The 13,469-nt window shown below is 38.9% G+C and overlaps 1 protein-coding gene across 2 annotated transcripts in view; it reads left to right on the top strand.

Moving 5' to 3' along the window:
* NELL1 (neural EGFL like 1) overlaps positions 1-13,469 on the top strand; it is a 1,057,189-nt gene that overhangs the window by 963,908 nt on the left and 79,812 nt on the right. The window lies entirely within an intron of this gene.

Below are 13,469 nucleotides of genomic sequence, written 5' to 3'. Positions count from 1 at the left end.
TTTCCAGTATCTTAAAATTATTTTTTTCATATATATATATATAGTTTGGTTTGTTCTGTTGTTTTGGGTGGGAAAGTAAGTCCAACTTTAGTAAAGGTAGAAGTCTATTTTTCAACTCAATATCTTTTTATTTCAGTCCTTGAACACATTTTTTTTTTTTTTTTTTTCTGTAAAGTTCTGTCTACTATATCCACCATCTGGGTATAAGTGGGGTTAGTTTCTATTATCTGCTTTTTCTTTCACATGGTGACATTTTATTTCTTTAGATGTATAACATTTTTATTGTATGTCAAATATTATGTTCCTATATACTAGAGGTAGAATTTTCCTTTGAAGAGTATGTATTTTTGTTACAGCAGGCAGTTAAATTGGCTAGACTCAAGCTCTAATTTCTGCCTCCTCTGTGGTAGCATTGACAGAAATCTGTACTCAATTCTTTCCCTGCACATTTGTTGCTAACAATAAGCTAGATCATCTTTAGGCCTGAAATGGTGTTAAATCATTGGTGATGGTGATGATAAAATGGTGATGATAAAAGAGAAGTTGCTTCTTCCTCCAAAATATGCAGGAGGCTGTATGGTATAAAGAAGGTATTCCGGAGTCAAATAAACCTTGATTTAAATGTCTCTCTGCTTCTTTCCAGGCACTTTACCGGGAGCATATGATTTAAACATCTAAGCCCCCGTTTTCTGTTTAAGGTGGTTCAAATTATGTCAGAGCCATTCTGAGGATCAAATGAAGTAGGGAATATAAAGCGCTTGTCAGAGGACCTGACACATAGTAAATAATTAATCAGTAGAAGTTCAAACATTCTATTTGGTAATGAGAGAAACTCTAGCAAGAAATACAGATTATTCTAAAATAGAATGGATATAAGTTAAATAAGGTTGCAGAACCGTGTTAAAGAACACAGTAGGAATTCAGGTGATAGAATTGTTAAACCCTATAGGAATTTAGAGGAGAGCAAGAGGATTTTATTTTTTGTGTGGGATTAAAATTTGTGCTTGGATTTTAATTAAAAAAAAAAAAAAAACAGTCACTTACAGAGTGGAAACATGAAATGAAATTGCCCATAGAATATGGAATACTAAGGCAACCAGGCCAGAGTTGTGCCAAGGTTTTGTGCTGAAGAATTTTGAGAAATAAAAGAGAATTGGTTGGCAAATTGACTCTTTGAATGCCTGATAGGAGGTTTTTATAATAATGATAATTTTTTAAATACTATAGGAGCCAGATATATTAAAAACACAGAATCACAGAAATTTCAGATGATAGTGAATATGATCTAGCTCATTTTTTAAAAAATTAACAATGTGCATCTCAGTGGAACTTTAATAGATCTATACTAGAGACATGTCATTGTTATTATACTACAGAAATGTATTACTGCTTAATGGCCACTCAAGGTGGGTCCGTCTGGAGATTCACCTGGTCTGCCTAAGAAAGCCTCTATGGACACCCAGAGCTCTGTTGAAGACTAGGTGAAAAACACTGATCTAGTTTAATCTTTGCTTATTATAAAAATAAAAGAATTAATGTATTGAGTTGCAAAGCAATTTGCCCAAGCTGGATTAGCTGTCACATGCCAGAAAAGCTATTGTGATTTTAATGAAAAGTTTTCTGAGTAATTAGTTTTGGGAACATCAGCCCTATATGTTCTGTGAATTGGAGAGGACAGTGATGGAAAACCCGCGCAGGAGATACTGCACTCATTTGGGTCTGAGAAAATAAGGAACTGGAGCATGGTATGCTCAGCAAATGTAGAGATTGAATGAAGAGCAGATTTTTCAACCATGTCAAAGGAAGAAGTTTCAGTGAATGTTCCTTCCTTTCCTCTGTCTTTGTTCACCAGCAAATATTCCTTTCGTGCCCACTGAATTCCAGGTCCTGCTCTGTCATGTCTCCTCATGGGGCTTCCAATGTGGTTAGGAGAAGACAGACAGACATAAGATATGTGTGTAAAGCATAAAGGATGTTTATATAGATATGCATGTAAAGTACAAAGTATGTTAAGTGCCAATAAGGACAAAGGAGAGAAAAACATAATGAGAGGATTGGGAATAAGTAGATATGGTTGTAATTTCAGATGCCGTGGCCAGGCAAGGGCTTGCTGAGAAGGTGGATATTTGTTTGTACAGACTTGGAGATTGAAAGATTAAGCCATGGAAGTATCTGCGAGAACATTCTAGAAAGAGGAACAGCATATGTGGATAACATATGCAGTGGCTGGAACATGACTGATATGCCTGAGTAGTAGCTGGGAAGTCATTATGGCTGTCTTGGCCAGTATAAGCAAAAGAAAGTGTTTGATGAATTCAGAGGTAAGAGCAGGCCGATCATGTGGGGTTTCATAAGCCTTTAGAAGAACTTTGACTTTATATTCATTGATTGTGAGGAATGAAAGCTAGGATGGAATATTGGGAAGGAAAATGAGATTGATACATAGAAAGATACATGGTGTATAGCGTTTTGGGGAGAATAAATTTGAAATGAAGATACCTCTGAGATTAGCTAATTCATAGGCAACAGTATATGTGTATATTAACTTTTGTTGGCAGTCAGATTATAGAGCTGTGGATCAGAAACCCTCCAGAATAGAGACAAAAGTTGCAATGGGATAAATTAATTCTTTCTGGATGAATTTAGGAATGATTTGTGCAGAGAATAGTCAAATAAAAAGAAACACTTTGGAGGTAAAATAGGAAGGTACAACCAGGAAGAGACTGATTTTCTTGTGCCAACTCAGTAAAAAAGAGATTTATAAAAGGTAGAGAAGAGTCATATCACCAGTGCCATTGATGCTATTATTAATAGCAGACACCTTTCAGTTTAATGGACCAAAACTATGGCTAATCAGGACTTACAAAGAAGAGACAGTAATAATGATGTCACCATATATTCAGTGTAGCAGTTAATTGACTTCTGGAGGTTGTTCATGCCTTGTTGAAGCTTTGTTTGTGAGGCAGACAAAACATTTATTTTTGCTATTGCAAATTGACTAATGAAGAAACTGGGGTACAGAGAGATTGCTTAAATTCGATAGCACCATTCAGCTGGTTTGCAGCAGATGAAGACATAAGCCCAAAGCCCAGATCTGCCGTCTTATAGGGAGTTAAAGCTGGAAGAGGACCAAAGTGTGCTATAGCACAGGCCTTGCCTTATACATGAAAGCAACAGAATCCTTGAGACTTGGACTGTCTTGGCCTAGACACATAGCTCCTCTGTGACTAAGTGGGGATTAGAAATTAGAGAATGCTAATGATTGCAAACATAATGAGTGCCTGCCTAGCTTGGTAGAGTAGCTTTCCATTGATCTCATTCAATCCTTAAAACAACAATGTGAGCTAAGTAATACCCTCTCCTTTAGAGCTAAGGAAACTGAAAGCTGAAAAAAATAAATAACTGCTCAGAGTTTTCTATTTAGGCAGTCACAGAGCCAGGATTCCAACTCAGGTTATGTGTCTACAAAGCTTTGTCCCATTTGCATATTATTTTGATTCTTGGTTTTCAACACAAAACCACTTTTTTACCTGCCTGTATAATCTTCATTGGCGCTGAAGTTTTTTGTCTTGTTTGCTTATTTTCGTTTTTAGAAACTGTGTCTACATGATTCTGACCTGAGCACAATCTTTCTCCTTAATATGTAAAGGGGCCTATGAAAACAGGAAAAACTGGCTGTAACAATAAAGCAGCTCCAACAAGACAGAAACACATCTCTGCTCACATGAAGAGTCCCTGACAGTTTCAGGTCTCTGTAAGGGCTCTGCTCTGCCTAGTCATGCAGGGAGCCAGGCAAACCGAGGCTCTGCCATTTTCAACATGTGGCTTCCAAGTTTCCAGGTACATCAGCCTCCAGGGAGAAGGTGCGAATAGCATGGAGGTTCATAGGAGACGTGTTGGGAGCCATACTGGAATTACATGATTTCTAACTTCAGAGCTGGAGCTTAGTCATGTGGCGTCACCCATCTGAAAAGGAGTGCTCAGAATACACGCTTGGGAGCCGAAGAAGGAGAAAAGATGGAAGAGCTAGCCTAGTCCTACTGTAGAGCCTCTCTTTTTATTTTTAACTTTTTATTAAAGTATAGTTGGTTTATAATGTTGTGTTAGTTTTTGGTATACTGCAAAGTGATTCAGTGTGTATACATACATATGAACACACGTGTGTGTATTTCAGATGCTTTTCCATTACAATATTATAAGATTACAATATTGCATTATCAATATTATAAGATATTGAATACAATCCCCTGTGCTATACAGTAGGTCTTTGTTGCTTATCTGTTTTATATATATGTTTTGTATATAGTTGTGTGTATCTGTTAATCCTGAGCTAATTTCTCTCCCATCCCCGCTTCCTCTTTGGTAATCATAAGTTTGTTTTCTATGTCTGTGAGTCTGTTTCTATTTTGTAAATAAGCTAATTTGTATAATTTTTTTTAGATTCCATATGTAAGTGATATCATATATTTGTCTTTTTCTGACTCACTTCACTTAGTTTGATTTTCTCTAGGTCCATCTGTGTTGCTATAAATGACATTATCTCCTTCTTTTTTTATGGCTGCATAGACTTTTGTTGTATATATGTACCACATCTTTATCCATTCATCTGTTAATAGGTACTTAGGTTGTTTCCATGTCTTCACTATTTATAGCACTTACAAATAGTGCTGCTATGAACACTGGGGTGCTTGTATCTTTTTGAATTAGGGCTTTTTCCAGATATATGCCCAGAAGTGGGCTTGCCGGATATTATGACAGCTCTATTTTGAGTCTTCTAAAGAATCTCCAGACTGTTCCCCGCAGTGGCTGTACCAATTTGCATTCCCACCGAGAGTGTGGGAGGGTTCCCTTTTCTCCACTCTTTCAGCGTTTGATATTTGTTGACTTCTTAAGGATAGCCTTTCTGACTGGTGTGAGCTAATACCTCCATGTGGTTTTGAGCCTAGCTTTTTTATTTGTCTTTTTAGTTTCCCTCATGTATTCTGAGATATGCTATGCTCATAAAGTCCTGGAACTCAGCAAATATTCAATAATAATCATGTTTGCATTCACTATACTTGAGCACTTTATGGTATAACTCCCAGTTCCTTAAATTCATGTAATTTGGTGGGGGAGGAGAGAATCCAGTTTTATTGGATGTATATTATAGATTTGGGCTTTGTAGGTAGCCGTACTGCTAAAGTACCCACCTGCAAAATCCCAGAGATGTAAGAGACACGGGTTCAATCCCTGGGCTGGGAAGATCCCCTGAGGAGGGCATGGCAGCCCACTACAGTGTTCTTGCCTGGAAAATCCCATGGATAGAGGAGATAGGCAGGCTATAGTCCATGAGAATGCAGAGTCAGACATGACTGAAGGAACTTAGCATGCATGCACATACCCATGTTACAGAGTCACAGATTCTATTCCTGAATGTTTTGCAATATCACAGCTGTCTCCGAATACAAATGAACACTTTTAAAGATCCAGAAATCATCTCTCAGTCCTAACCAGTTACCCGATTACAAGTTAATAATAACTTTTTTCTGTCTTCTATTTTTAAGCAGAAATATAGATGTCAACATTAATAACCTATTCAACAGGAGAAGCAATAGATTTTGCTTAAGGGTCTTTTTTGTTCATTTCTATGAAGTTTAATTTTGTTATCCCTGATCTACAAGTGAGAAAGCAAAGATTTGGAAAAAAATCTAAACAATACATTAGTGTGTTGGTGAACAGAAGTTTGAAGTCATATTTGCGTCCAAAGCCAATGTTCTTAACCATGGTTATACATTTACATTCTAGTTGTCCTGATAGACTCTACATGTCTGGTGTAAAGAGGCTTTATCTCTTCATCTCTTTATCATAGGGTGGTATACAGCTTCATACAAGTATGCTCAATAAACTTCTGTTGAATGAGCAAAAGCATCAAGTTTTCCCTTATGACTCAACATACAAACCTGCAGAAAAGTTATAATCCAGCTGCAGGTGGAACCACTATTTCACTGTGAACTTCAGCTAATTCATATGAAATCTAAGAGAGAGGAGATCAGCTGAGGGAAGAGATTGATCTGACTGAAGAAACTAGAATTTTGCAAGAATCCAAGGAGGTGTTTGTCAATGACTTTTGATAGCAAATTCACTGTACATTCAAAATAGGATTAAATGTGTTGCTTAGGATACATCCTATGAAAAAAAGCTTTGGTAGCCATCATAGTAAATTAAAAACTGAAGGCACAAATAAGATTGAAGACAACTTTACCTGTATGTCTTTTGTTGCTTGTTGTACTGCCTTAAAAATCTCTGAAAATTAGACTCAGAAGCAAAGTCTTAAACAAACCAAACCAAACCAACCAAACAAAAAGAAACTACATGTTGTCTTTTAGAGGTAAATAATATATAAAGATTAAACTATCACCATAATATTTAGTTTTGGGAATTGACTTTGTATCGCTGTGATTTGCAAACAGCAGGATCTCTTGTGGTACTTTGAATCCCTTTCATTCATTCATTCCTACAAACTGTTATTGGTCACTTTCAAACTACTTTACAGTCCCTTATAATCACATAAAATGTACACCTAAGATGTTGTTTCAATTCTTAGAAGCTCTGCATTTCAGTGATGTACACAAAAGGGGACATGCTGCTGTGCTTAAATAGATGTGTGTGTACACATTGAATCACTAGGGGAGATAGGCACTGTATGTCTAGAGGAGTTGGAGAAGGTAGTGTCAGTTGGGGTTGGAAGGATGAGCATGTATTATTATATACTGCTTTTTCCTGATCAAGTTCCTGGATTTCATGGATCATGTTGTCTTCATTTTTGCATCTGCTACCACACAAATATCATCCTTGACTCATATTTTCATCTCAGTGTATATTTAGAGAATTGAATAAATGTATTATCTCTGTAAAAATCATTCTTTCTTCATTTGCCAATGACATGATGTGATAGAAGAGTAACAAATATGGATTCTAGCTCATCCTCAACTTGGTCTCACCATTTGTCAATTGTGTGACCTTGCCTCTCATGTGAATTATCATGTTGTTGTTGTTTAGTCACTAAGTTTTGTCCAACTCTTTGTGACCCTGTGGACTGCAGAACTCCAGGCTTCCCTGTCCATCACTATCTCCTGGAGTTTGCTCAAACTCATGTCCATTGATTCGGTGATGCCATCCAACCATCTCATTCTCTGTTGCCCTCTTCTCCTCCAGCCCTCAATCTTTTCCAGCATCAGGGTCTTTTCCAGTGAGTTGGCCCTTCACATTGGTGGCCAAAGTATTAGAACCTCAGCTTCAGCATCAATTCTTTCAATGAATATTCAGGGTTGATTTCCTTTAGGATTGACTGGTTTGATCTCCTTGCTGTCCAAGGGACTCTGAAGAGTCTTCTCTAGCACCACAATTCAAAAGCATCAGTTCTTCAGCGCTCAGCCTTCCTTATGGTCCAACTCTCACATCAGTACATGACTACTAGAAAAACTTTATCTTTGACTATATATTGGATCTTTGTCAGCAAAGTGATGTCTCTGCTTTTTAATACACTGTCTAGGTTTGTCATAACTTTTTCTTCCAAGGAGCAAGCATCTTTTAATTTCATGGCTGCAGTCACCATCTGCAATGATTTTGGAGCCCAAGAAAATAAAATCTGTCACTGTTTCTATTTTTTCCCCACCTATTTGCTGTGAGTTATTATGTAGCAGAGACTGAATACAGAAATGAATACTGTAGATTCCACGCTCAAGAATCCTCCAACGTCTCTCCACCATTTTCAGGTCTGTGCTAGATTAAACTGAAATTTAAACAAAACTCTAGGTTTTGTTATAGGAAGGAAAAATGAATGTTTTGTTTGTCTGTTTCCTTTGCAATGGCTGACACTGGCTGATGCAGCCGGGCACCCTCTAATTTAATCAGGATTCCTTAAGACAGGGAGCCGGATTCCATAGTGAACTCACAGAGACCCCATTCCCAGAGCATCTGTCTTGTTTGTTTGCCTGTAGCAAGTACTGACTGGTAGAAACAAATCTCTTAGGACAAAGGCAGCCGCAAGCCATTTACCATTTTTAACGTCCCCGCGGTATCACTGAAAAGCTTCCAAGTATTTTCTGTATTTGGGTTTGCGGTGGTTGCTTTTAATACTACTGTGACTACGTAGAAGAAATAGTTTTCTGAACACGATGAAAATATGATCACCTCTCAAGTGCAGCCTGGTTTCATATAAAATGAAATTGTTACCTTCAGTTATGGACCTGACCCACAGAATAGAAAGGCGCAGCCTTATTTCCAGCTGCTGGTCTGTCATGAGCCTTGATTATCCCCAGTGAGTCCCCAGAAACTGCTGTGGTCAGTTCAGCTCCCAGGCAAGGGATGCCATGGCTACTTTCCTAGTTTTCACTATAAGCCAGGGGTTCCCTAGTGTCTGTAAAGTAATTGTAGATGTATAAATTGCTTGTCTTCACTCCCTGTAAGAGTTCCCTATGCTACACAGGTAGCTTCTACCCTGCTGGAAGCTTTTGCTAGTCTCTCTTACTTCAGTTTGGGAATAAAAACATCTGTGAATTGAAAAAAAAAAAATTTGCACATCTTTCACTACTCCTGCTCCTCCTAGAAACTGCTTATTAATTGAGGGCAGGGGAATTATTTGTAAGATGTTCAGATAATTTAACCTCCAAACTGGGTTGGTTTTGAGAGTGAGTGGGGCAGCAGGTGACCCTGAGACCAACCAGAACATATGACTTTTGGTTATTTGGGAAGCTTTTGTTTTTATATTTCCTGGTTTCTTGACACATTAACTGTGGCTAGATGGTTGTTACCTAAATATTATCTGTAGTCTAGAAGCGGCAGGGTCTGTAGGGATCATGACTGCCTTTCTGGAAGCTTTGGAAATAAATGCCTGAGGCCGAATATGTTGCTGCTTTGTTACAGAGACTTATCTTTCAGCCTCATATAGAGGTGGTATCTCTGAAAATCAGTCTTACAGTCATGTCTGAAACTGACTTCATAACTTAGGGCCAGTCCTTCCCCTCTGTGAGACATAGCCTCAGGTCACTTCTCTGTGTCAACTTTTGAACATTTTAATGATCCAAGGTGTGTCCCACTGAACCACACGGCTATAAAATTTCAGAAATGAGAATATGGCTGTTGAAAATCTATTTGTTGGAGATATAGACTAAATGCACACACAACCTGCCTACAGTGGCTGAAGGTGCACAGAAGCACTTGATCCTGAGGGCTGATTGCATTTAGAAACCTAAGGAATGAACAGCATGAAGGGAACATCCCAGCCATGAAGGAATAAGATGGCATTTGGCAGAAAAAGACCACAATGGAGTTGTCTGGAATAGAGAGCTGCATCGTTCTCTATACTTGACTCAACTGCCATGAGATAAGAATGGTAGTTTTCAAACTGTGTTCACAGCCTTATACACAACTCAGGACTTTTCAGGGACATCGTACCACAGGTCACTGATTGCCCTTGAACTGATGCCAATGGCAGGGCATGTGGAACAGTACACTGTATCCTTTATGTGTTATGTGCCTGTGTGCCAAGTTGCTTCAGTCATGTCTGATTCTTTGGGACCCTATGGACTATAGCCCACCAGGCTTCTCTGTCCATGGGGATTCTCCAGGCAAGAAAGCTGGAATGGGTTGCCATGCCCTCCTCCAGTGCATCTTACCCACTGAGGGACGGAACCCATGGCTACTGCATTACAGGTGGATTCTTTACCGCTGAGCCATCAGGGAAGCTCGTGTGCTTCATTCATTTCAGTCACTCAGTCGTGTCTGACTCTTTGTGACTCCATGGAATGCTGCACACCAGGCTTCCCTGTCCATCACCAACACCCGGAGCTTGCTCAAACGCATGTCCATTGAGTCGGTGATGCCATCCAACCATCTCATCCTGTCATCCACTTCTCCTCCTGCATTTAATCTTTCCCAAGATAAGGATCTTTTCCAATGAGTCAGTTCTTCATGTCAGGTGACGAAAGTATTGAAGTTTCAACTTCAGCATCAGTCCTTCCAATGAATATTCAGGACTGATTTCCTTTAGAGTTGATTACTTTTATCTCCTTGCAGTTGAAGGGACTCTCAAGAGTCTTCTCCAACACCACACTTCAAAAGTATCAATTCTTCGGTGCTCAGCTTTCTTCATGCTCCAGCTCTCACATCCATACATGACTACTGGAAATACAATAGCTTTGACTAGATGGACTTGGTTGACAAAGTAATGTCTTTGCTTTTTAATATGCTGTCTAGGTTGGTCACAGCTTTTCTTCCAAGGAGCAAGTATCTTTCAATTTCATGGGTGCAATCACCATCTGCAGTGATTTTGGAGCCCCCAAAATAAAGTCTCTCTCTGTTTGCATTGTTTCCCCATTTGCCGTGAAGTGATGGGACCAGATGCTATGATCTTAGTTTTCTGAATGTTGAGTTTTAAGCCAACTTTTTCACTCTCCTCTTTCACTTTCATCAAGAGGCTTTTGAGTTCCTCTTCACTTTCTGACATAAGGGTGGTGTCATCTGCATATCTGAGGTTATTGATATTTCTCCCAGCAATCTTGATTCCAGCTTGTGTTTCTTCCAGTCCAGCATTTCTCATGATGTACTCTGCATATAAGTTAAATAATCAGGGTGACAATATACAGCTTTGACATACTCCTTTCCCGATTTGGAACCTGCCTGTTGTTCCATGTCATATTCTGACTGTTGCTTCATGATGTGCATACAGATTTCTCAGGAGGTAAGTTAGGTAGTCTGGTATTCCCATTTCTAATAATTTTCTACAGTTTTGTTGTGATCCACACATTCAAAGGCTTTGGCCTAGTCAATAAAACAGAAGAAGGTGTTTTTCTGGAAATCTCTTGCATTTTTGATGATCCAACGGATGTTGGCAATTTGATCTCTTGTTCCTCTGCCTTTTCTAAATCCTGCTTGAACATCTGGAAGTTCACAGTTCACGTACTGTTGAAGCCTGACTAGGTGGATTTTGAGCATTACTTAGCCAGCATGTGAGATGAGTGCAATTGTGTGGTAGTTTGAGCATTCTTTGGCATTGCCTTTCTTGGGACTGGAATGAAAACTGACCTTTTCCAGTTCTGTGGCCACTGCTGAGTTTTCCAAATTTGCTGGCATACTGAGTACAGCACTTTCACAGCATTATCTTTTAGGATTTGAAATAGCTCAACTGGAATTCCATCACCTCCACTAGTTTTGTTCATAGTGATGCTTTCCAAGGCCCACTTGACTTCACATTCCAGGATGTCTGGCTCTAGGTGTGTGATCATACCATCGTGGTTACCTGGGTCATGAAGATCTTTTTTGTATAGTTCTTCTGTGTATTCATGCCACCACTTCTTAATATCTTCTGCTTCTTTTTGGTCCATACCATTTCTGTCCTTTATCGTGCCCATCTTTGCATGACATGTTCCCTTGGTATCTCTAGTTTTCTTGAAGAGATCTCTAGACTTTCCCTTTCTATTGTTTTCCTCTATTTCTTTGCATTGATCACTGAGGAAGGCTTTCGTATCTCTCCTTGCTATTCTTTGGAACTCTGCATTCAGGTTCTTATATATTTTCTTTTCTCCTTTGCCTTTTGCTTCTCTTCTTTTCTCAGTTATTTGTAAGGCCTGCTCGGACAACCATTTTGCCTTTTTGCATTTCTTTTTCTTGGGGATGATCTTGATCACTCCCTCCTGTACAATGTCATGAACCTCCATCCATAGTTTCTCAAGCACTCAGTCTATCAGATCTAATCCCTTGACTCTTTTGTTACTTCCACTGTATAATTGTAATGGATTTGATTTAGGTCATATCTGAATGGGCTATTAATTTTCCCTACTTTTTTCAATTTAAGTCTGAATTTGGCAATAAGGAGTTCATGATCTGAGCCACAGTCAGTTCCTGGTCTTGTTTTTGCTGACTGTATAGAGCTTCTCCATCTTTGACTGCAAAGAATATAATCAATCTGATTTCAGTATTGACCATCTGGTGATATCCATCTGTAGGGTTGTCTCTTCTTTTGTGGGAAGAGGGTGTTTGCTATGACCAGTGTGTTCTCTTGGCAAAACTCTATTAGTCTTTGCCCTGCTTCATTCCATATTCCAAGGCCAAATTTGCCTGTTACTCCAGGTGTTTCTTGACTTTCTACTTTTGCATTCCAGTCCCCTGTAATGAAAAAGACATCTTTTTTTGGTGTTCTAGAAGGTTTTGTAGAGCTTCATATAACCGTTCAACTTCAGCTTCTTCAGCGTTACTGATTGGGGGTATAGGCTTTTATTACTATGACATTGAATGGTTTGCCTTGGAATCAAACAGAGATCATTCTGTTATTTTTGAGATTACAACCATGTACTGCATTTTGTACTCTTTTCTTGACTATTAGGGTGACTCCATTTCTTCTAAGGGATTCTTGACCACAATAGTAGATATAATGGTCATCAAAATTAAATTCACTCATTCCGATCCATTTTATTTTACTGATTCCTAAAATGTCAATGTTCACTCTTGCCATCTCCTGTTTGACCACTTCCAATTTACCTTGATTCATGGACCAAACATTCCAATTTCCTTTTCAATATTGCTCTTTACAGCACTGGACTTGACTTCCATCACCACTCACATCCACAACTTGGCGCTGTTTTTGCTTTGGCTCTGTCTCTTTATTCTTTCTGGAGTTATTTCTCCACTGATCTCCAATAGCATATAGGGCACCTACTGACTTGGGGAGTTGATCTTTCAGTGTCCTATCTTTTTGTCTTTTCATACTGTTTATAGGGTTCTCAAGGCAAGAATACTGAAGTGGTTTGCCATTCCCTTCTCCAGTGGACCATGTTTTGTGAGAACTCTCCACCATGACCCGTCCGTCTTGAGTCGCCCTACATGGCGTGGCTCATAGTTTCATTGGGTCAGACAAGGCTGTGGCCCATGTGAATAGTTTGATTAATTTTCTGTGACTATGGTTTTCATTCTATCATGTGGTTTTCATGTGCTATATATTAGTATTAGTTTAATTTCTTTTTATATAAGACTACTGTAGTATAGATATTTCCAGGAGAAATAGGGGAAGATTCCCAGCCAGCAATTGCTATATTCCAAGAAATAATTACCTGAAGAGGCTATGTAAGATGAGCTGAGCCTACCATGACAATCAACAGCTCATCTTTCTGCAGGGTTGTCACTTTCCTTCAGCTCAGAGGCAAGTCTTTGGGCTAGAGAATCTGAGTGGTCCATGCATTTGCTGATTCTATGAAGCCAGATTCTAGAGCAAAGAGAGCCTAGAATACGTCCTTTAATGAGGGATGACTGAAGAATGAGTAGCTCTGATTGACTATCATAAATCAAGTCATTTAGTGAATTGGCAGTTGTAGAGAGAGAGAGAACAGTAGTTCCCAAATTGTGCTCCCCCAAACCTTAGTTTTGTAAGCTACAATCCAAAGAAAAAGCACTCTGCAGCCAAATAAATATGGGAAACAGTGCATATTATGATTCTC

This window comes from Bos indicus, chromosome 29 (genome assembly GCF_029378745.1).
Source record: "Bos indicus isolate NIAB-ARS_2022 breed Sahiwal x Tharparkar chromosome 29, NIAB-ARS_B.indTharparkar_mat_pri_1.0, whole genome shotgun sequence".
Classification (NCBI taxonomy): domain Eukaryota; kingdom Metazoa; phylum Chordata; class Mammalia; order Artiodactyla; family Bovidae; genus Bos; species Bos indicus.
Note: the sequence above shows the minus strand (reverse complement) of the source record. Positions and strands in the feature narration are given on the sequence as shown.